The sequence below is a fragment of the Pelodiscus sinensis genome, chromosome 19 (assembly GCF_049634645.1).
Source record: "Pelodiscus sinensis isolate JC-2024 chromosome 19, ASM4963464v1, whole genome shotgun sequence".
Classification (NCBI taxonomy): Eukaryota; Metazoa; Chordata; order Testudines; family Trionychidae; genus Pelodiscus; species Pelodiscus sinensis.
Window position 1 is genome coordinate 9022791 of NC_134729.1, and position 24492 is coordinate 9047282.

Genomic DNA, 24492 nt, shown 5'->3' on the forward strand with positions numbered 1-24492 from the left:
CTTTCTGAAAAACCTAAGCACACTATATCCATTGGCTTTCCCTTGTCCACATGTCTGTTGACTGCCCCTTAATTCTAAAACAAAAGGAAAAAATATGTAGCATTTTAAAGACTAACGAGAGAGTTTATTAGGTGATGAGTTTTTGTGGGGCAGACTCATTACTTCTAGTTGTTTGGTCAGATATGATTTCCTGTAACAAACCATGTTGACTCTTCTCTAACAAATTATATTCATGTGTGTGTCTGATTCTGTTCTTTGCTATAATTTCAATCAGTTTTCCTGGTACTCAAGTTAGGCTTATTTGCCTGTAATTGTGAGGGTTATTTCTGGAGTCCTTCTTAAAAAATTTAGCCTCGCACTAGCTATTTTCTAATCATTTGGAACTGAAGCTGATTTAAAGGATAAGTTACAAACCACAGTTAGTAGTTCTGCAATTTCACATATGAGTTCCTTCAAAACGCTTGAATGAATACTATCTTGTTTTGGTGGTTTATTATGGTTTAGTTTTTGTTCTAAAATAAGGTGTAGATTTTTAATAGTGAGGATATTGGAAGAATTTCTTTGGGGTTGTTCTGGATTCTCTGCAAGGCAGTTTTTCAATGAAAGTTGAATGTTTTCTTATAGAACTACACCTGTTCAGAGGAAACATTTCAGAGAAATTCTGTGGCTTGTGTTACACAAAATGTGATACAAGTTCTCGTGTACATGCAGCACTTCCAATTGAAAGTGTGGCCATCGCCCGAGCACCGGGAGAGAGCATGCATGGGAGATAGATATCCCAGTGCTTTACATGATTCACCTCAATGAGGGGAGTAGCTAAACAGTGATCCCAGTGCTTTAACCAAGTTCACATTAACTTGTGGAGCTGGGGTGTGTGTATGTGTTTCTCACCCCTGAGTCAGAAAGTTACAACAGATCCAATGTAGACCTAGCCAGAGTCTCTTACCGCTCAAAGCTCCTCTCCCCTTTTCCTGGGATGCTGCAATAGTGAATGAGAGGAGCAAAGTGAGTCTCATATTCATTCAAACTCATGCAGGTAGGCACCCAGCCCCATGCCCTTAACATTTATGCATGTATGGGATGCCTTGGAAGGGCACATGATCACCACAGATTTCTGGGTTCCCACATTTTTCTGTGGGTGAGCAAAGAAATCTGTAGACTGTATGAAGCCTCAGAATTCTCCCAGGAGTAAGTTTGTAGACTGTTTTCATTCTCTATGTGGCTTTTATCACCCTCTTTCTCCCATTTCTTTCTTGACTGAATTTCAGTATTACTGCTTTCTCCTCTTCATCATTGTCTGGGGAGTATAGCAGGAGTCTCTTGTACTCTAAATCAGTTTTGGTCCCTTGTACTACAGCAGAGTCGGCAACCTCCAGCACCTATTTCCCGATGGCACACAAGGTGGGAGCTCAGCTCACTGTCGTGTCCCCCCCCCCCACACCACACCACACACACTTTCCGGATGCAGCCGAGATTTAATGTTGCAGCTCCAGCTGCACAGCTGTAGGCTGGAGCACCAACTCAGGCTTCCTGCTAGGGGGTGTGTGTGGAAGAGGTGCCCGTGAATCCCTGGAGCTGCCCCTGCCAGCACCAGGCTGCTCCTTGCGCTGTATGCAGGGTTGGGCAGCCCCATCCCCGTTGTCCCTCTGCGCCTGACTGGGCTGGAGGCAGCAAGGGGAGTGAGGCTGGAGCAGAGGCAAGATGTGAAGGCCGGGGGAGGGGGGGGGAGATACAATTTTGCTTTGCAGAAGCTGCACTTTCCTTTACTCCGAGTCTTTGCCTTCCTCCCCAACTAGCTATTTGGCTGCATTCTCACCCTCTCACCTTTTCTGCATTCCTCCACAACCCATCCTGCACACTCACTCTCTCTCCCCACCCACGCCATCTCTTGCCACCAAACTTCCTTCCAGACCCTGCCCTCCTCTCCCCATCTTGCATCGCTATCCCACTCATTGGCAGCTCTGTCCTGCACATTGAACCCCATCATTTTTCCCACCTCAGAGCCTAAGGGGTTCACAAAATCCACTAACTCTGGAACCCCAGAAAAGCAAATCTGGAGTATGGGATGCCCTGAACCTTAGTCCGCCCTGTCCTTTCCTCTCGCCCCGTGTGGGCTGGAGTGACAGAAGAGTAAGGTGTCTCCATTGGGGGCTACATCAGTGAGGGTTGGTGGGTTTTAGCATGTGTTTTGTGCTTCTCATTTGTGTGGACCTCAACTGATTTTTCTGTTTGTCAGTGATTACTGACACCAAAAAAGGTTCCCCACCCCTGCCATAAATAAAGAAAACTTTGAAACCTTTTGTGTTGGACATAATGTTTTACTTGATTTAAAATGAAGGTAGTTTATCAAACACGAGAGAGTTAAAATGCTTAATTTGTTACATTAAACTGTTTTTCCTAGCTGCAGCGCTTGCAAAATGGCTCGGGTGTAATTAAGAGTGAGTTTTCATTAGTAACTGGTGGTCTGTGGAAAGGTTAAATTGACCCAGGAGGACCATGGGGGCACATGGTGGAAAGAGCTTCTACTCCGCTCCTGGGAAAGTGGCTTGGCCCAGGTTAGGAGAGTTAAATCTTGGCATGCCCCTCCCCTGCACTACAGGGACCTACAGCACCGGGCAGCTTGATTGCAGGGACAGTTTATTCTATGTAAATATTCATGCTGTGCTGATCACCATAGTATCTGAGCAGCTTCCCATAGTGCATTAAACACTGTGACTACAATACTGTTACATGTTTTGTCCGGCTTACAGACTTTCCACCTCTATGGAAATTTTCTTTAAGTTATATCTTGGCCAAATTTAGGTGTTTGTTCATGGAAACAACAAAAGGCTTGTGCCTGATGAGCCTGCAACCCCCATTCCCAGATCCCAAGGTCTTTCTCTGAGGCACAAGAGTGCTAGAGTTTCTCAGTGAAACAGTAATAAGATTTTTTTCACATGTACAAAGCATTTTCCTAGAGAAATTTAGTCAGTTCTAGAGTTTAAGGGACCACCACATCATGTAGTATAGGGATAGGGAGCCTATGGCCTGCGGCCTGGAGTGGCTCAAGGCCGGCTGTCGCAGCTGGTGCCCCAGGCGGAGCGTGCGATTGGTGCCCCCACCTGCAGGGCCGTCAATGGTCTAATGTCATTGGCGGGTGCCCCGTGACGTTGTCATCGGGCAACGCCATAGGCAGAGGCCAAGTCCACTTATAGCCATGGGCCACCCCTGCCTGCCGCTTGTCTTGATCCAGCCCGCAGGCTCTGCCTGGTGGAGAAAGGAAGCAATTCTGTGACCTGTGGTTCCTCTCACCCTTGGCTCTGTTCCTGCGCTTCCTTGTGGGCTCCACCCCGTAGCTCCTATTGGCTGGGAATCACAGCCAATTGGAGAGCAGTGCTTGCGAGCACAGAGTGGTGCAATACCACCTGTGTGCACCCGTTCCTGGAGCTGCAATGGCTAGGTGCCACAATTCCAGGCCCCCCACCTGCCTCTTGCTCAGACCCTGGGCCTCCAGTAGGCCCTTCTTGCACACACACCCTCATTTTTGGCCCTACTCCAGAACTTTTGGGGGACTACAAATTCTGGGGGGAAACTGAGCCACAGCTCTCTCCCTCCTCTGTTGGGCTGGAATGCCAGGGCAATGAAGTGAGTGTGTCTCCGTGCAACAGTGAGTACCTGTGGGGAGGGAAGGGCAAGGTGTTGGTATTGGGGGGGAGGAAGGAGGTAATGGGGAAGGAAAATGTGAGGTAATGGGGAAGGAAAAGGTATGGGTTAGGATAGTGGGAAGTGAGATGGGGCAGAGGCTAGTGGTTAGGGGAAGAGGAGGAAGGGGATGGGGCAGGCAGAAGAGGAGGGCACAGCCTGGTTTTTGGCTTCGTCTGGGTGCATTTAGTGTTGGTAAGTGTCTGGTTTTCAGGACCTGTCAACTAAGAATGTTAACTAGCGGTTAATTGACTAGTTGATGGAATTTCCATCCACTAGTAGATAGGCATTTCCCCATTCCTTGTTTGAAATGTACAAGAGCCTCTGCTGGCTGACTAAGCAGGCTCCTCACAAGCACCAGATATACCTGCCAATGCAGGTGGTGAGCGGGTAGGTTGGAGCCAATACACGCAGGGTACCCTGCCTGTGCTCCACAGACCCACCTGAGCTACCTCAGAGGCACTGCAGCTTTGCATTTAAAGTGTATTAGGAGCCAGTCCAGCTCAGTTCCGGTTTGCACCGGTTCCGGAAGCTCAGACCGCTCACCCTGGACAGGGGCTGCCCGGTGACTATAGAACTAATGAGGTTAATCGACTAGTCAGTTAACCGATAATTAACATTCCTACTTTGTCCATCATGGCCCAGGCTTGCTGCTAACAGAGGGTGGTCCGCAGCAGTAGCCCCCATCCACGGGGGTCTGAGCTCCCCATGAACAGAGGTTGTTCCGGCATCCCATGGAACGACCTCTATCAGACGTAAGCCTGGGTCTGCCACACAGAGAGGCTAGTCCACAGCAGCAGTCCCTGTCTGAGGGAAGTCTGAGCTCGGCCCCCCAATGGATGGGGCTGCTCCATGACACATGCAGCAGTGTGGGGCAGCTGGTCTGCACGGGGAACTGGTCTTTAAATGAGCTTTCCTGGGGGATCGGCTCTCAACGCCCCCTCCCCCCCCCCCAGTTGCCTCTGATAGACAGGCACCTATACAGGGAGACGGGGCTCTTTGGGAGCAGGGCCAGGAGCACACTGGCTGCTGGCCCTACAGCCAGAGACTATCAAATAGTCATGTAACTGCTAAGATTTCCTGTCTATTCAATTGAACAACTATTCAATTACACAATATCTAAATCCCTAATAAAATTAACTCCATAGCTTTAGATTCACAGCATATACAGGGCCCTAACAAAAATGTTTTCTTCAAGACTGTCACCTGGCACATTTTCTCCTTTGTTCTGTCCAGGAGATAGCGCTTATTTGAATTAGATTACTGGCTAATGTAAAGGTAAGGTGAGACAAGGAACCTCCATCTTATAAAAGCAGATAATATTAAGCTTAGTTCACATACATTTAAAAGCATCTGCATCTTACTAAAATAGGTGTAATTAAGAATATCCATCCATTTTTTCTTTGAGAGATGTTACTGTTGGATAAAATGGCCACTCAGACACAGCTCAAGAGGATACACTGGTGCTCTGAGATGTTGTTGAGCATTCTCTCAGATGCTTGGCTCACTGGATCTTGCTAGGGTTGTCACCTTTTTAAATGTCACTTTTTTAAATGCTGGTAGCCACACACGAGGCCCCACCCTTTTCTCTGTCTCTTCCTCTCCCCTCCCAAGACTTCTGGGTATCAGCTGAGCCACGGCTGCCCCTTTGAAACTGCCACCTCCATGCGATTCAAGGGGGATGGGGAGCCCATAGCATGGAGCCCAGGGTCAGCAGAGGACAGAATCCCCCACTGACCCTGGCCTCCATGGCTTTGAAATGCACAAGAGCCCCCACTGGAGACACTTGTGCATTTCAAAGCAAGCTCCTGCTGGAATTCCACATTCTTCCTTTGAAATGGGAGCATGCAGAAAAACTGTCCCCAGCTCTCACTGAAGTAGCTCCAGCGAGGCCTGCTTGAGAAGGGGCCATCTCCTAGAACTGGAAGGAACCTTGAAAGGTCATCGAGTCCAGTCCCCTGCCTTCACAGCAGGACCAAGTACCGTCCTGACTGATTTTTTTGCCCCAAATCCCTAGATGGCCTCCTCAAGGATTGAACTCACAACCCTGGGTTTAGCAGGCCAAGCTCAAACCACTGAGCTATCCCTCCCCCCCAAAGAGGCTAGGGACACCATTCCTACCCATCCTGGCTAATAGCCATTGATGGACCTAACCTCCGTGAGTCTGTCTAGCTCTTTTTTGAACCCTGTTAAAGTTCTAGCCTTCACCACATCCTCTGGCAAGGAGTTCCAGAGGTTGATCATGCGCTGAGTGAAGAAAAACTTTTGTTTGTTTTAAACCTGTTGCCTATTAATTTAATTTGGTGATCCCTAGTTCTTATATTGTAGGAATAAGTAATTAACTTTTCCTTATTCACTTTTTCCATACCAGTCATGATTTTCATAGAACACTAGAACTGGAAGGGACCTCGAGAGGTCATTGAGTCAGTCCCCTGCCCTCACAGCAGGACCCAGTACTGTAGACCATCCCTCATAGACATTTATCTAACCTACTCTTAAATATCTCCAGAGATGGAGATTCCATGACCTCCCAAGGCAACTTATTCCAGTGTTTAACCACCCTGACAGGAAGTTTTTCCTGATGTCCAACCTAAACCTCCCTTGCTTCAGTTTAAGCCCATTGCTTCTTGTCCTATCCTCAAAGGCGCTAAGGAGAACAATTTTTTGTCCCTCCTCCTTGTGACATTTTTAGATACCTGAAAACGGCTATCATATCTGCTCTCAGTTTTCTCCTTTCCAAACTTAAACAAGCCAATTCTTTCAGCCTTCCTTCATAGGTCGTGTTCTCTAGACCTTTAATCATTCTTGTTGCTCTTTCCTGCACCTTCTCCAGTTTCTCCACATCTTTCTTAAAATGTGGTGCCCAGAACAGGACACAATAGTCCAATTAAGGATTAATCAGCGCAGAGTAGAGTGGAAGAATGACTTCTTCTTCGAGTGGCCCCGTGGGTGCTCCACTCCAGGTGTTGGGTCCCGTCCCGGCGCCGCGAATCGGAGAGCTATCAGTGCCGTGGTCTGCCGGACCGCGCATGCGCGGCTGCCTGAGGCGGCGTTCGCGCCTTTGATGTGTTGTGCGCGGCCCGGCTTGCTCAGTTCCTCTCAGCCGCCCTCGGTCGCGGACGAGAGCTCCTTCTTGTCAGTTTCATTCCAACGGTTTTCTCCCAGAGTCTTCACATTTGGTAAATAGTTCAGAACTCTTCCTTCCTTACTTTTGCGTTAAACTGACCAGTTCTACCAAAAAAACAAAACAAAAAAAACCCAACAGTTTTTCTACAGACTTCGGACAGTTTCTGCGGCGGCCCGAGGGGGATGGGCGTAGGAGAGATTGTACGTGTCAATTTCTCTCTCCCCACTACTTCAGTATGCCGGCGTCCCCCAGTTTTAAAAAAATGCTCAGTCTGCCGAGAACCCATGCCAGCTTCCGACGAGCATGATTCCTGCGTCAGGTCCTTGGGTGAGACGCATGTCCCCCAAAAATGCATCCACTGCAGCAAACTGATGGCGAGGGCTCGAAAGGATCAGGACTTGCGCCTGAAGCTGATCCTTTATGGAAAGGCGCTAGAGTCTGATGCCACTCCTGCCTCCGGCACAGCAGCCCAGAAACGGCGGGCAACGTCTCCCGGGACAGCCGTTACAAAAAAGACTAAGGTGTCCCCAGATCGATTGTTCCCAGACACCACCAAAATGAGATGCCCTGACGAGGCATCTGGGTCAGCAGCCCCAGGGCAGAAATGGGTTCCTGGACAGACGAGACTGGCACCAGCTCCTAAAACCGCGCAGAAGCCGGCATCGGCAGGAGCGCGAAAGCCGGCACCACCAACTGCCACCCAAGTGGCGGCGGCGATTTTAAACCCCTTGGTGCTGAGCCGCCAAGTCTCTCAGGCAGCACCGCGGGCTGATCTGCCGGCACCGGGCTCTTCCTCGGCACCGTCCACACTGCCCCCATGTGGCGATACAGAGGCATTACAGCCGCATGCGGCACCGAGCTCTCCACCAACAGAAGAAATTGACAAGGCTTCACTGCCTTGCAAAGCCGCAGAGAGAAACTTACAGGGCGCTTTCTCCATAGCCTACCTTCTCTCCAGGACCGTCTCCTTCTCCACCCAGGTACCGAAGGCACTGGGACTATAGCCTTTCTCCATCTTATCAAGTGCTTAGAGGACCTTCCCATGGGGACACGGTCTATATAGAAACAAGATGCCCCCCATCACGTTCTCGCTCCCCAAGGGGGTCATCAAGGCATAGATCACCTAGGCGGTCGCCACGGCGGATCTACTACATCCGCAGTTCAGGATCCTCCAGATACTCCTCACCAGCACGGTCTGACCGTTACTATGGGCACTACCATAGGGCTGAATATGATCGCCCCCACCCTGGTCACGCTACTCTATCTTATAGGGGTTCTTCATGTACCCGTTTATCACCCAGTGTGCAGCACTTACCAGAGCGTCCACAAAGATTGTTTTCATCACCTCCATCAGAAAACTTACCCATCCATCAGGACTCAGAACCAGAAGAGGGCCAACTGTCCGAGACAGAAGATCCTCAGCCACACATTTCTCCAGCTGACTGTTCCTCGTCGTCACCAGATGAAGCAATGATTCCAGATGACGCCTCTCCCTTAGATGACCTGAAGCAGTTCCAGGACCTATTCAAAAGGGTTGCAAACACACAGGAAATACAGTTAACAGACGTTCCCATGAAGAAACATCGTCTCTTGAAGAATTTGCGACAGCAACAACAGGCAAGAATCGCCCTCCCTATTGATGAGGCCATCATGGAAGTGGCAGATGAAATATGGCAAACCCCTACATCGGCTGCCCCAACTAGTAAGAGGGTTGATAGAAAGTATTTCGTACCTGCTAAAGGACTGGATTTCCTTTTCAACCACCCTCAACCCAACTCTCTTGTAGTTGATGCGGTACAGCGGAGGGCTAAGGCTCCTCAATATAAGAATACAATCCAAGACAAGGATAATAAAAAATTGGATGTGTTTGGAAGAAAGGTTTACTCTTCGGCTACGTTATTGTTACGAATCGCAAATTATACGGCCCACCTTTCTAACCACAATTTTGATAACTATTCAAAGCTTACAGAGCTACTACAATATCTACCTGATGCCAAGAAACCCTTACTGAAAGCCATAGTCCAAGAAGGATATATAGCCTGCAATACTACTTTGCAGATGGCCATGAATGTGGCCGACACAGCTGCATGGGCCACAGCTACGGGGGTTGCAATGAGGCAGTCTTCCTGTTTATCATCCTAGTTCCCAGGATCCTGGAAAAGATCACTGTAGAAAGGGCTTGAGTAATTCTCATAGCCCCAGCTTGGCCACGGCAGCCTTGGTATTCAGTACTCCACCAGATGTCCATCAAGACACCGTACACCCTTCCTCTGCTTCCGGATCTCTTGACTCAGGACAACGGCTCCCTTTCCCATCCGAAACCCGAAACATTACACCTCACGGCGTGGATGCTCGCTGGTTCAACCCAGTCGAACGCTCATGCTCACAGAGAGTCAAGCAAGTATTAGTACACAGCAGAAAAGACTCCACTTGAAAGACCTACCTCGCCAAGTGGGCCAGATTTGAAACGTGGTGTAGCAGTGATGGTAGGGATGCTTACGTTGCAGGGATATCCCAGATACTTGATTACATTTTACATCTCCACGACACGGGCCTTGCAATAGCCTCGCTGTGAGTGCATCTAGCAGCAATTAGTGCTTTTCGTCAGGATGGGTTTTCTGTATTTGCTCATCCCATCACAAGGAGGTTCCTAAAAGGACTTACAAATCTCAACCCACCACGGCGACCATTACCACCTTCCTGGAATTTAGACTTTGTTCTGGACTCCCTGACACGCCCCCCCCTTTGAACTCTTGGCTACGATACCGTTGCAACTTCTAACCACTAAATTGCTTTTTCTGCTTGCCATTACATCAGCTCGCAGAGTGAGTGAAATAGCTGCATTCATGTCATCACCTCCTTACACGGTGTTTACTAAAGAGTCGGTAACGTTGAGATCTCATCCAGCTTTCGTTCCAAAAGTTTGTTCGGATTTTCACATCAATGAGCCAGTTGTTCTCCCCTGTTTCTATCCCAAGCCTCATGCTTCAAGGGAAGATGCACTGTTGCACACGTTCGATGTGAGGAGGGCATTAGCCTTTTATATCGAAAGAACGCGACACTTTAGGAAATCAGACCGTCTAATAGTGTCATTAGCGGATCGAACCAAGGGACAACCCATCACTTCCCAACGGATTGCGAGGTTAATAGTGTTGTGTATTACAAACTGCTACTCCATACGTAACAAACCTCTTGTGTGTGCTCCTAAAGGCCCATTCTATGAGAGCAGTAGCCACGACTACAGCTTTTCTTAGAGGGGTTCCATTCCGAGACTTTTGTCGAGCAGCAACATGGTCATCTCATTCTACCTTTATGAGGCATTACGCTGTAGTAAACCAATTTGCTGCCGATTTCTCTGTGGCTACGGCAGTACTTTCGCATGTCCATAAACCTTAATTCCGGAGCGCTCAAGTGTTCGAGTACTGCTCCGAAGTCACCTGGAGTGGAGTACCCACGGGGCCACTCGAAGAAGAAGTTACTCACCCTGTGAAGTAACGATTGTTCTTTGAGATGTGCCCCGTGGGTGCTCCACGACCCGCCCTTCCTCCCTGCTCCGGTATTTTTCATTTTCTCATTTCAGGGAGCGGTTGAGAGGAATTGAGCAAGCCGGACCGCGCACAACACATCAAAGGCGCGAACGCCGCCTCGGGCAGCCACGCATGCGCGGTCCGGCGGACCACGGCTCTGATAGCTCTCCGATTCGTGGCGCCGGGACGGGACCCGACACCTGGAGTGGAGCACCCACGGGGCACATCTCAAAGAACAATAGTTACTTCACAGGGTGAGTAACTTCTTCTCGTGTCTTGCTCACCACACTCCTGTTAATGCATCCCATAATCATGTTTATTTGTTTTGCAACAGCATCACACTGTTGACTAACATTTAGATTGTGGTCCACTGTGACCCCTCTATCCCTTTCTGCAGTACTTCTTCTTAGACAGTTGCTTCCCATTCTGTGTGTGAATCTGATTGATTGTTCCATCCTAAGTGGAGTACTTTGCATTTGTCCTTATTAAACTTCATCCTATGTACCTCAGACCCTGTCTCCAATTTGTCCAGATCATTTTGAATTATGACCCTATCTTGCAAAGCAGTTGCAACCCCTCCCAGCTTCGTATCCCCTTTAGAGACTAACAAAACATGTAGCTGGGATCATATGGGAATAACGCCACTGGATCGTGAGTTGGCATTGTTTACTTTGAAAAATTAGTTTTTCGAAGCAGGCTCATTGCCTTCAGCTAGGAATAATGGAATAGGATTCTGGTTTTTGGAACTGGGGCCATGATTAAGAGGGCTGGCTAGGGGCATTCATATTGTGCTTCTAGAAGTGAAATCCTTGGACTGGCTCAAGATGGACCAAAGCAAAAAAGATACCATTGTAGTTCTGATCATAAACGATGCTGACTCACAAGCTGGCAGCATTTTTTAAAAGGGCTCTAGAGGTGATCCTGGCAGTTACAGACCGGTAAGTCTAACTTCAGTACCGGGCAAATTAGTCGAAACAATAATAAAGAATAAAATTGTCAGGCATGTAGAAGAACATAATTTGCTGGACAAAAGTCAACATGATTTCGCTTTACAGTCACCATATTGTACTAATCTGTTAGAGTTCTTTGAAGGGGTTAACAAACATGTGGAAAAGGGGGATCCAGTAGATATAGTATACTTAGCCTTTGACAAGGTCCCTCACTAGAGGCTCTTGTGTAAATTGCACTGTCATGGGACAACAGGGAAGGTCCTTTCTTGGACTGAGAACTGGTTAAAAGACAGGAAACAAAGGGTAGGAATAAATGATAAATTTTCAGAATGGAGAGGGGTAAGGAGAGGTGTCCCTCCAAGGGTCAGTCCTGTTCAACTTATTCATAAATGATTTGGAGAAAGAGGTAAGCAGTAGGGTGGTAAAGTTTGCAGATGAAGCTGTTTAAGATATTCAAGACAGAAGCAGACAGTAGTACTTCAAAAAGACCTCAACAAACTGAGTGATCAGTCAACAAAATGGCAAATGAAATTTAATGTGGATAAGTGCAAAGTAATGCACATTGGGAAAAATAACCCCAACTCTACATACAGTATGATGGGGGCTAATTTGGATACAACAAATCAGGAAAAAGATCTTGGAGTTATAGTTCTCTGAAAACTTCCACACAGTGTGCAGCGATGGTCAAAAAGGCAAATTGGATGTTAGGCATTAAGAAAGGGATAGAAAATAAGACCCAGAATATCTTACTGCCTCTGTATAAAACTATGGTACGCCCACATCTTGAATACAGTGTTACAGATGTGGTCTCCTCACCACAAAAAAGATATTTTGGCCTTGGAAAGGGTTTAGAAAAGGGCAACTAAAATGATTAGGGGTTTGGAACGGGTCCCATATGAAGAGAGGCTAAAGCGACTGGGACTTTTCAGTTTAGAAAAGAGGAGACTGAGGGGGGATATGATAGAGGTATATAAAATCATGAGTGGTGTGAAGGTGAATAAAGAAAACTTATTAATTAGTTCCCATAATGGAAGAAGTAGAGGACACCAAATGAAATTAATGGGTAGCAGGTTTAAAACTAAGAAAAGAAAGAAGTTCTTCACACAGCGCATAGTCAACCCGTGGAACTCCTTGCCAGAGGAGGCTGTGAAGGCTGCTAGGACTATAACAGAGTTTAAAGAGAAGCTAGATAATTTCATGGAGGTTAGGTGGATAACAGGTTATTACCCAGGGGATAGAAATGGTGTCCCTAGCCTCTGTTTGTCAGAGGCTGGAGATGGATGGCATGAGACAAATCGCTTGATCATTGTCTTTGGTCCACCCCCTCTGGGGCACCTGGCGCTGGTCAGTGTCTGCAGACAGGCTACTGGGTTAGATGAACCTTTGATCTGACCCAGTACAGCCATTATGTTGTTAGTCCCACATGATACTATCTACATGTTTTTGTTAGTCTTGCGGCATCTTAGAACTTAAGAACAGCCATACTGATTCAGACCAAAGGTCCACTTCCAATGGTGGCCAATGCTAGGTGCCCCAGAGGGAATCATCAAGTGATCCACTCTTGTTACCCATTCCCAGATTCTGACCATCAGAAGCTTGAAAAAGCATTTCTGCCCATCCTGACTAATAACCATTGATGGACGTATCCTCCGTGAGTTTATCTAGGCTTTTTAAAAATCCATTGAAGTCCTGGCCTTCACAACATCCTCTGGCAAGGAGTTCCACAGGTTCACTTTGCATTGTGTGAAGAAATAGTTTTGATTTAAACCCGCTACCTATTAGTTTCATTTGGTGACTGCTAGTTCTTATGTTTTGGGAATAAGTACATAAGTATTACTTACTCACTTTCTTCATCCCAGCCATGATTTTATAGACCTCTATCATATGCCCCTATAGTCTTCTCTTTTCCTAGTTGAAAAGTCTGTCTTAATTTCTTCTCATATGGCAGCCCTTTTATACCCCTAATAATTTTTGTTGCCCTTTTCTGAAGTGTTTCTAATGCCAATATATCTTTTATGAGATGAGGCGACCATCTGCATACAGTATTTAAGATGTGGGTATACCATGGATTTATACAGCAGCAATAAGATATTGTCTTATTCTCTATCCCTTTATTAATGATTCCTAACATTGTTTGCTCTTTTGACTTCTGCTTCACACTGAGTGGATGTTTTCAGAGAACTATCCACAATGACTCAAAGAGCTCTTTTGAGTGATAATAGCTAATTTAGTCATTTTTATAAGTATAGGTGGGATTATTTTTTCTGATATGCATTACTTTGCATATTTCAACAGTAAATTACACCTGCTATTTTGTTGTCCAGTCACCTAGTGAGATTCTTTTGAAGCTTTTCACAGTCTGCTTTGGTCTTGTATCATCTACAAATTTTGCCACCTCACTGTTTATCCCAGTACGGACCCCTGCAGGACACCACTAGTTACCTCTCTCCATTCCCCACCTATCCTTCCTGAGTAAGCTGTATCCTTCTATACCAATATTCCAATTGTGTGTATTATCCCACCAAGTCGCTCTGATTTTATAGACTTCTATCATACCTCCCCTCAGTGTCCTCTTTTGTAAGCTGAAAAGTCCAAGTCTTTTTTTAATCTCTCTTCATATAGGACCTTTCCCAAACCCCTAATCATTTTTGTTGCCCTTTCCTGAACCTTTTCTAACGACAGTATATCTTTTTTGAAATGATTCTTGTATAATGTTCTATAAATGGCAATAAGCAAGTTTGTTCCATTATTTTTATCCAGTATCAATAAATCTTACAATGTCTCCATAAGCCAGTTGCTCTGTTTTCAAGCCAGATGTGAGCCTTTAGGCTTTTATTTTGAAAGTAGTCAAGGGTCTTTTGGCCTTTACCCTGAGCAGATGGAGGTGTTGGGTACATCTTTCTTTCATGATTAATTTGCTGGTGCCCATTTTACACTGAGACTAAAAACTTTGTTTTAGTCATTGGCAGGACTTATTCATAGTTTACATTGATTAGGGCACTCCATCTGCTGTAGCTGTAGCAGGAATAAAAGCAACCCTCTCAAGAAATGAGATAGTGGGCATGTCTACATTTTAAAATGCTTCAGTGGGCTGCTGCACTACAGAGTGCTTCCATGAAGATGCCACTTATGCTGACAGGAGGGCTTCTCCCATTAGCCTAGGTTAGTGTCTTAGCCTTTCCAAACTACTGTACCTTTTTCAGGAGTTGGGGATATGCAAGACAAATCAGCTTCACTACACTTCAAAAAGACTTGCTTACAACTCATAAAAATAAGTGTGAAGCACCCAATTAATAAAAAAGCTTAACTTACTTATATTTATCATATAAAAGAAATCTGTTGGAATTTGTGTCAGTTTATTTGGGCTGTCAAACGATTAAAAAAATTTAATTGCACGATTAAAAAATTTAATTTTGCGATTAATCGTTTGCACCACCCTTTGAAATGCCGCGGCAGTGTTTCAACACTGCAGCGCTTCATGGAGCCCGGGATCAGCCGGAGTCCCCAGCTGACCCCAAGCTCCATGCAGTACTGCCCCTTGAAAGCGCTGCAGCGGCGTTTCCAAGGGGTAGCAGCAGAATTAATGCCTGTGATTAACGCGTTAAAAAGGTAATGTGTTAATCCTGTCCTGCATTTATCGGAGGCGTTAACACAGGTCAGTTGACAGTCCTACAGTTTATTATAGTAATAGAGTAGTATAAACAAGTCATTGTATGATATTTTAGTTATGACTTCCTTATGTAGTCTGTGGTAAAACTAGGTGGCTATCTAGATTAGGGATGTTAAAATTAGATTAACCAACTCATCAAATAGTTGATGGAATTTCCATCGAGTATTCATTTAGTCGAAAAGGGCACTTCCGCTTTGAAATGTAGCAAGAGCCTGCCTGGCTGTTGCTACATTTCAAAGGCAGAAGTACCCAGGTGGTGGTCTGCCTTTGAAATGTACAAGAGTCCTAACAGGGCCCCAAGGCCAGCAGGGAATCCAGGCTCCATGGGAGCTTCTGCTTTGAAAGAGCCCGCTTTTGCTTTTGGATAGTTGGCTAATCGATAAGTCACTTACATCCCTAATCTACATGAGTTGATGTAGTCCCAAGAAGACCTCTTCATACCTGGTTGAGAACCACTGATGTATGTAATCCACTCCCATAGAGCCCTCCTGTTGACATAACACAGCCTACACCAATTTTTGCAGGGGGACCACTCCAATGAATTTTGATATGTGGTCCCAGGCTGGCTACACTCCCAGGAGGGGTAGGCACGGGACAGCAGTGCTAAGCCTGGGGACTGTCCTCCCCCTAGAGTTGTCTTTGAATTAAAACACAGCAAAAGGCTTGTGGCTCCACTGCTATGATGTTGCCTGGCAGCCTTCCAGGATTGCTGCGGCTGTTTAAAGGGGTCATGGCTCTGGCCCCTGCCAGGGTAGCACCGTGATTAGGAGCCATGAGCCATTTAACTAGGATCTGGATGCTTAAGCCACCACCTGGAAATTCGGTGACACCCGCTCCAGAATATAAATAGAAAGTGGCCAGATGCAGTCCGTAAGCTGGATCTGGCCCCTGGGCCGCATCTTGCTCAGCTCTGGTGTATGCGATCAATTAGATTGGTATAAATGAGTCACTCAGGAGGGGTGGATTTTCATATCACAAGCAGTGTAGTTATATTGATGTAAGTTGCTATTGTAGTTCAAGTCTCAAAGAGCTTGGCTTATTTTGCCGTGCATTACAAAGAACAAGGAAGGGGGATATGATTGCTGTCCTGCAAGGGGCGGGGCGGAGGGGGGGAGGAAGGGAAGGGAGAAAGCTATTTAAGCAAAAGGACAAAGTTGGCACAAGAATAAATGTGTATAAATAGAGTTGCCAGATGGTTTCAACAGAAATACTGAACACACTTGACATTACATCTTATTGAGAAAATAACAGACATTTATATTTTCTCAATTTGTTTCCTGAACAGAAAGCTCAAATACTGGACTGTCCAGTTCAAAACCGGACACCTGGCAACCCTAGGTATAAATTAGGCTGTGACAAAAACATAGCCTGGAAATTAGAAGGTTTCAGATCATCAGTGAAGTTCTGTAACAGGCTCCCAGTAGCTGTAGGTTTAAATAACTTAGATTTGAAAGAGTGACATATTTGCTTGTATGAAGCAGTGGACTGTGGTAATGGGAACAGGCTTTGCAGCCTTGGACCCCTTTTAGTTTTCTCTGTTAAAATCAGATTCTCTCTCTCTCTCTCTCTCTCTCTCACTCCTCTCCCGCTCCACAATGACTCTTAGGATATGTCTACGCAGCAGCATTATTTTGGAGTAAGTGAAGGTACTGGATCAGGGAGGTTCAACCTGTATATGTTTTGCCTGCTGGTTCTTGCTTACATGTTCACGATCTAACTAACTATGATAAGTGGGTTTGGAAAGGAATTTTCCAAGTTAGATTGACCGTAACCTTGGGTGCTTTTGCTTTTTTTTTTTTTTTTTTTTTTTTTCTACAGTCTGGCGTTCATGTCACTTGCTGAGATTCTGTGTATATATCAATTAATCATTCCTTGCTTGTGCGGGGGCCTTGCCAGTAGGTGCATACCGCTTCCTTTCATTCTCTCTGGCACACAGTAGTTAAGTCTCCTGAAGGTTGTAATACTTTGCTTTAACTTCAGTTATTGTTTTTAGTGTCTGGAAGGCTAGATGGTGTTGGTGACACAGGAGGTCAGACCAGATATGATGGATGGTTTTCTGGCCTTCGCTGTAAGTGGATTAACTCACTGATGTATGAAGCTAATGTTGGACTGAGCTCTTAATGTATGTAAACACATGACAATGCAGTGATCATGGGTGTGTCCATACTAGAAGTGTTTTTACTATGACCGGGTCAGCATTAGAAACTTAAGTCGCTCAAGGGTGTGTGGAAAAAATCTACACCTTGTGCATTGTAGCTATAGCAGCCTAGCCTCTGATTTAGACAGCTGGGTTAGACAGTTGGTTGAGAGCTCTCCAGTATACTTACCTGATAAATGGATTAATTTATGACCGTAAGAGTTTGCGTGTCAGCATGGTAATATGTTCACTAAAGTGCTATAGCAGTGCAGCTGCAGCACAGTACATGTAGATATGCATTGCATCTTAATGAAGATGAAGTAAAATCCTAATGTGGAAAAGGGGCTTTGAGTTTTTCACCCTTAACTGTTTGAAGTAAGCATTTGAGCAGGAGTAGGGAATCTATTTTAGGCCAGGGACCACTGAGCCTCAAAAACCCCCAAAACCTCATTGACCTAGGGATGTAAGAGAAGAGACTAGTTGACTACCCAATAAGCATTTGCTTATTGGATAGTCTACTAGTCCTTAACCTTAATTCCACCCAGCTGATTAGCAGAGCACCCACAGCTAGTTTTTTTTCTATTGGTGGTGCACATTCACACATGCCTCTGTGTGCACAAAAATTTATTCCACACATGAATGAAAAAAATCCATACATGGATTGAAAAGATTAACATTTCCAGTCAGTCTCCCCCCTCCCCCCCCCAAAAGCCCAGACTCTCCTAGAGCCCAAGGATCCAGAGGGAGAAAGTGTATGGTGCTACATCATAGGCTTTTATGGCGTTTCCTGCGACCCTGCCTTTTTTTTCTTTTTTTCTTTTCCCCAGGGCTTCTGGGAACTGCAGCTGTGGGTAATCCTCCCACTTCTCTTCTCTCCCCCTGCCCCTTCCCCTCCTTTGTCTTCTATTTGCAAGCTGGGCTCTGCCTGGACTAGCAGCCCCTTAGTGGTGGCCAGTATCTGCAGCCCATTTCTGGGTGCAGGGGGGAGAGGGGGAATTCTGCACACACAGTATTAGTTGCTGCAAAATTCTGCATTGCACAGTGATTCATAGATTCATAGACTTTAAGGTCAGAAGGGACCATTATGATCATCTAGTCTGACCCCCTGCACAGTGCAGGCCACAGAATCTCAACCACCCCTCTTAGAATAATCCTCTCACCTATATCAAAGATATTGAAGCATTCAAATACTTTGAAGGACCCAACATGCAGAGAGTCCTTCAGCTGTGATCTGTGCCCAATGCTACAGAGGAAGGCGAAAAACCTCCAGGGCCTCTGCCAATCTACCCTGGAGGAAAATTCCTTCCCGACCCCAAATATGGCGATCAGCTAAACCCTGAGCATGTGGGCAAGACTCACCAGCCAGACACCCAGAAAGTTCCCTATAGCAACTCCTATCATCCCTCCATTGACCTATTGATGTGTAATGTGTTCTTTTAAATAGATGTAGGCACTTAGTGCGGTTGGGTATTTGAGCAGAGAATGCTGGATTAGCAGAGGATATTCCAGAATACAGGCAGTCCCTGAGTTACGTGGATCCGACTTAGGACGGATCCCTACATACGAGCGGGGCTTTCCTCGCTGTGGAGGACGTGGGCGGCGGGACCACCCAGACACGCCGTGGTCCCGCCGCCTGCGTCCTCCGCGGCGAGAAAAGCCGCTCCGTGTCTCCCTGGTCTGCTGGGGAGGGTGGAGCAAAACTGCAGAGTACTCAGGCGGCGGGACCGCTGCACGTCTCAGTGGTCCCATCGCCCACGTCTCCCTGGTCTGCTTGGGGGGGAGCTAGTGACCCCCCTCCCCCCCCCTCCGGCAGACCAGGCTTTTCTCGCCGTGGAGGATGTGGGCGGCGGGATCGTGGCGCTTCTGGGCGATCCCGCCGTCTGCGTCCTCTGCAGCGAGAAAAGCCGCTCCGCATCTTACTGGTCTGCTGGGGGGGGGGGGGGGGGGTGTCACCTCAGCAGACTAGGGAGACGCGGAGCAAAACCGCGGAGGACGCGGGCGGCGGGAGTGCCGAGATGCGCCGCGGTCCCGCCACCCGCGTCCTCTGTGGCTTTGCTCCGTGTCTCCCTGGTCTGCTGGGGGGGGGGAGGGGGCGCAGCTAGTGCGCCCCCCACCCCCCCCAGCAGACCAAGCTTTTCTCGCCGACGCCTGGGGTAGAGCAGCTGGGGCGCTGCCGGGTTGGTCCCTGCAGCGCCCCAGCTGCTCTGTCCCAGGTGTCCAGATTCAGCCGCTGTTGAAACTGATCAGCGGCTGATTCCAGGAAGCCCAGGGCAGAACAGCTCTGCCTCGGGCTTCCTGTAGTCAGCCGCAGATCAGTTTCAACAGCGGCTGAATCTGGACGCCAGTTCTGACTTGCATACAAATTCAATTTAAGAACAAACCTACAGTCCCTATCTTGTATGTAACCCGGGACTGCCTGTACATTGTTCTGGGACCTCCTGTAGTTTGTGATGTCATAGCCTAAGGCCGTGGTCACCAACCAGTAGATCGCGATCTACCAGTAGATCTCAGGGGCTCTAAGAGTAACTCTTGAGCCCTCCCTGAACTGCGCAATACATTTACATTAGATTTCTTCATGTAATGTAGGCGGGGCTTCAAGGAAGGGGCGGAGCAGTAGATCTTCGCCTGTTCTGAGACTTAAAAAGTGATCTTGGGTGTAAAAAGGTTGGAGACCACTGGCCTAAGGCATGCTGAATTATTGTGTGCATAACACAGACCAGTGAGGATTTCAGAGGAGAGCTAGGTAAGAGGGGTAGACAAGAAACCATGACACAGAGAAGAGCTGGATACTGCCAACTTGTTTATGGTGTGTGTGTTGCATAGGGAGGGACAACACAGCTGGACTTACTAGAGATTTTTGTAGAGCAGAGCACTGAACTTGCCCTTAGGGAGCAAAATTTTGTAACCTTTAAGGAATTTTTCACATGCTTGATAGGTTCTAATCACTTATGTGAAATCATAGGGCTGGAAGAGACCTCAGGAAGTCATTGAGTCCAGCACCTTACCCGCAGGACCAATCCCAGCTAAATCATCCAAGCCAGGGTTTGTCAAGCTGAGACTTAACTGCTTTGTTAGTTTGTCTTAACAGCTATGAAGGTTATATCTAAGTGTAAAGTTTCCTATGTGCCCTTCTGTGAAGGGGTCAAGGTGGACCCTGTAAAGGGTTCGATCAGATACTGTCTTGAGACTGTCACTTGGTTTGCTGAAAATATCCCTGAGCCTGCTTACCTACCCTCAGGAGCACCTCCACCACCCTGTCCTGCTGAACCAGACCTGATGGTCTCCCTTAGCAGTGGGAAGGTTGCTAAAGGGCCTGACTCAGTGCTCAGGTGCACGGGACCAAAATTCCAAGTAAATCCATCTCCTTGTGCATAAAGTTTGTACAGAGTAAGCTCATAAATTGTTTGCCCCCTTAATCAATGGAAGAGAGATGCACAGTTGTTGTCCCCCACCATGGTAGCAATTTATTTTTCCTGGATTTATTAATAAATAAGTCTTGACTGAACTGTGAATTTAAAATTACATTCGAGCATCCTTAGAACCTGCTTTTATCTGTTTGTTCCTTATTTAAAGATGGCCTGGTTCTAACTTTTCGGGACTTCCTTCCTTTGAAAATTCAGTTGCAAATGGATAGGCTCTTTGGAAGAGAGTTTGAAAGGATGTTTATATTCCAACAGTTGGTTGGTGAGGTTCACCGTGTCATAGGATACTGGAATGGAGCATGTGACGTTTTTTCTTTAGGGGAACATACATTTTGTGCTCTGCTTCATCAGACAAGTGAAAATACCATGAGGTGCAGGTGTCTGTTTTACTCTTGACACCTATTATAGTGATTTTTTTTATAATGTTCTGTGATTTGGGAAGGGGAAGTGGATGTGCAAGTTGTAAACATAAATAGGATGCTCATTGGGATAATGACTCTAAAATGGGGAAGTAACTTTTCTCAGTTAAATGGTCTTCCAGGACAATATTTTGTAAGAACGTCTTGCATATATTGGCTGGCAAAAGATAACCATAAGATTCAATGAAGGAGATTATCTAGGTCTGGTACTCTTCATTGTTGGTAGTTGTATTGCAAGTAGCCTGCACAATTTCTTGTTTCCTTCTGGGTTTCGCATTTATCCATTTCGTTACCGTTTCCAGCTGATGACAGACATGACTTGTTTTAACTCCTGACTTGTGTTCACTCTCATGACAGTAACAAAGATAATAGATTTTGCTTTTTATGTCTTGGGGTACAGTTTTAAAGATATCTCTAAAGGGGATGGCACGGGGTCCTGGGATGGAGTAACTTAACTTGTCTTGGAATCTAAGTCTGATACTAATGTAATATACCCTTCCCCCTTACAGATCTTTCTTTTGATAATAAAAGCTGCAGAAATGAAGGTCAGAGGGTAACAACTGTGGAAAAAAAACAGAGCACATAAGGGTCTGCTGTGCTTCAAGGTAACTATAATAATAATTTTTACTTCCATGTGACCCGGGCCACAGTATTCAGGGTGATATGATTTTAAGGCTGGAATTTTTTTCAATTGTTGTTAGGCATACAGCAGGTCTACAGGGACTTATGGTGAATCTTGCTTCTGGTGTTGAGGCATGGCATAGGCTTTTTTGTGGTAGTGATGGGAAATGAAACATTGATTATCTTAATTGCAGCTGTGTACACAACTGAATTTGTCACATCCTCCCAGGTCTGGTCTACACTTAAAACTTTTAAGCCAGAATACTCTTGAGTGCCATATTTAAAGTGGCCCATTCCCAGGTGTTAAATATAACTAGGTCAGTGGAAGAATTCTTCTGTTGATCTAGTTGCTGCTTGGAAAGGGGGGGATTACCTACATTAACAGGAAAAATTTTCAGTGCTGCAGTCATCTGGCTATGTTCTGTTGCTGTGTTGCTGTAACACCTGTAGCATAGACATGGCCTCAGTAACCTTGTGTTTACTTAATAATTATTGAGTCAGTGTTGTACTACCTATGGTTATAACTTGCACCTCTGCTGGCTCTTTCTTACTAGTCATGTGCCAGAGCCCTAATCCTCTTTGCTAGTCCTGTCCCTGCCAGTGCTCCTATTTGACCTTTACTTACTCAGTTGTCACATAGCCTCATAGAAAATTTGGGTTGGAAGAGACTTCCGGTGGATTCTAGTCCATTCCCCTACTCAGAGCAGGACAAACCCGAACTAAATCATTCCAGCCAGGGCTTTGTCAAGCAGTTTTCCTAGGCAACCTATTCCAGTGCTTCACCACCCACCTAGTGAAGTAGTGTTTCCTCATATCTTAGACACCCTACATATCTAACTTTGAGACTATTGCTCCTAATTCTGTCATCTGTCATTACTGAGGATAACCTAGTTATATGCTCTTTGGAACCCCCTTTCAGGTAGTTTGAAAGCTGCTGTCAAATCCCCACCCTCCTCCTCCTCCCTTCTGCAGACTAAATAAATCCAGTTCCCTCAGCTTGTCTTCATAAATCATGAGTTCCAGCTCCCTAAGCTCATAATTTGGCTTCTTGGTTACTAGCAGCTACAATAAAGTTATTTGGCCATATGAAGTAGGGATGTAAAATCCCAGTTAACTGACTTAAATGGGATCTCACCAGTCCAGCCTTCCAACCCTTGGAGCTTCCTCTGTACCCCACACTGGGGCTTGGGCTGGTTCTGCTAGCTCCTAGCCCCTGCACTGGGGCTGGCTGATGTGGTTACTCCTGGATCATCGGTTAACCAGAAATGTCAATGGAAATATGAAAAACAGTTAGAAAAGTGTAAATACAGCATTGTTAGCCTCTTAACTATTCAAATACTTAATGCTACTTATTTAAATATAATCTGCGAAGGAGAATTTGGGTTTGTTAATCTCGGCTGTATAAATGTGGCTGCAAAGGAATAGGTGTGTTTAAATTTCCACTTGCATTTTTACATTAGCAGTTATTTATTATAAAGGTCTTTACTTCCCTGTTGCTCGTAGATGTTATAGAACTATCTGGGTTATATTACTACTAGAGCCTGAAACCTGGGCTTTTGCAAAGAGCTGAGATTTTTTGTTCAGACAGTTGAATGTTCTAATTTCAGTTTAATGCTTAGTTAACAAACACCAGAAAGAAAAGATCTCAATGAAAGCATCAGTAATCTACCTCAAAGTACAGGGCTAGTAGTCAGTGCTACAGAGACTTTGCTGGTAGAACTGTGCAGTGGCTATGCAGCATATACTGTGAAAAGGCAAGTATAGTTGTCAGAATAATTAAACTATCTCCCTGAACGACTGTTGTTGGTTAGGAATGTGTGGCTTTTTTGCTCTCCTAACCAGTGTAGTTATGCCAGAAAAACAGATGGATAGATCTACTTTTATACACTCATGTTCTTCTTGGGCATTTAGAGAATAAGGATGACTATTTAATATTCCTGATATTTCCTAGGTAAAACAAAAAATTGCTTTGGGGGGGAAATAGTCTGCTTCTTTAGGGTTGAAGAAAGGAGAACAGGGGACACTTTCTACTTTTTTCCTTTGCAGGTCATCTTTTAATGCTGCCACATAATTTAAATCCAGTGCAGTGCAAAATAATGGGGGCTGTTCCAATTGTGAGTATAGAGGAACCTGGAAGAATTTATTTAATGAGGAACCTAGAAGAATTTATGGCAGTATTCGTGAAAATTTGTTAGGGGCTCAGGAAAGCTTCTAAAAATATTTAAGATGTGTACGTATGGAAGAGTTTAGCGTGGCATGGTCCAAGTGTGGAAAACTGGGAACAGTGAGATGAATTGGAGTAAAATTAAATTTAATAAAGAAACTTCTAAGCAGCCAGGTGCATTAAGGTGGAATAGGCTCCTTTGGAACGAGTGGGTAAGTGCCGTTGCTAAAGATTATACAAATCACTCTAATACTATTGGGAGCTGCCCTGCATGGGCCAGAGCATAGGCAAGGTGACCTCAAGGGACTTGTGCATGTTCCCTATTTCTGAAGTTTCTGCCACGATCACAAAACAGTCTGTATCACTTGGTGCAAAATGACCTTGATAAAATGTGATTTGTAAGCACCTGAAGGACCTCTCTAAATATGTAGAAGAAACTCTGCAGGTAACTGTAGATATCAGTTTTCACATAATTATGTGAGCAAGTATTAAGGATTCTAATAAACTATTACAGTATGAATATTAAATTTGTTCCAGACAATGCAGCCTGGCAGGTGACATGAATGCTGTTCTCACCAGCTGCCAAAATCGGTCAGATGGAAAAGTAATCCTGTTTGTGCTTCCCCACTAACACATATTGCATAATTAAAATAGATCTGCTGTGAATTTAAATTAGTTTTGTATTTTGCTGCTACTGTTTATGAGGTTTAAAGCTGTATAGTAAGGTGGAATTGTGCTGATATTTGCTTAAATGTTAGAACTGTTGGACATCAA

At 45.7% G+C, this 24492-nt stretch overlaps 1 protein-coding gene across 10 annotated transcripts in view; it reads left to right on the plus strand.

The window, feature by feature from the left end:
* BRD4 (bromodomain containing 4) overlaps window positions 1-24492 on the plus strand; it is a 217541-nt gene that overhangs the window by 36057 nt on the left and 156992 nt on the right. For 8 of the 10 annotated variants that reach the window (XM_075902151.1, XM_075902155.1, XM_075902149.1 and 5 more), the window contains one exon: window positions 21443-21538. The exons of the other annotated variants lie outside the window; for them this stretch is intronic. The gene's annotated coding sequence lies outside the window, so the exon portion shown is untranslated. The remainder of the gene's footprint in view (window positions 1-21442; window positions 21539-24492) is intronic. 10 annotated transcript variants of the gene reach the window in all.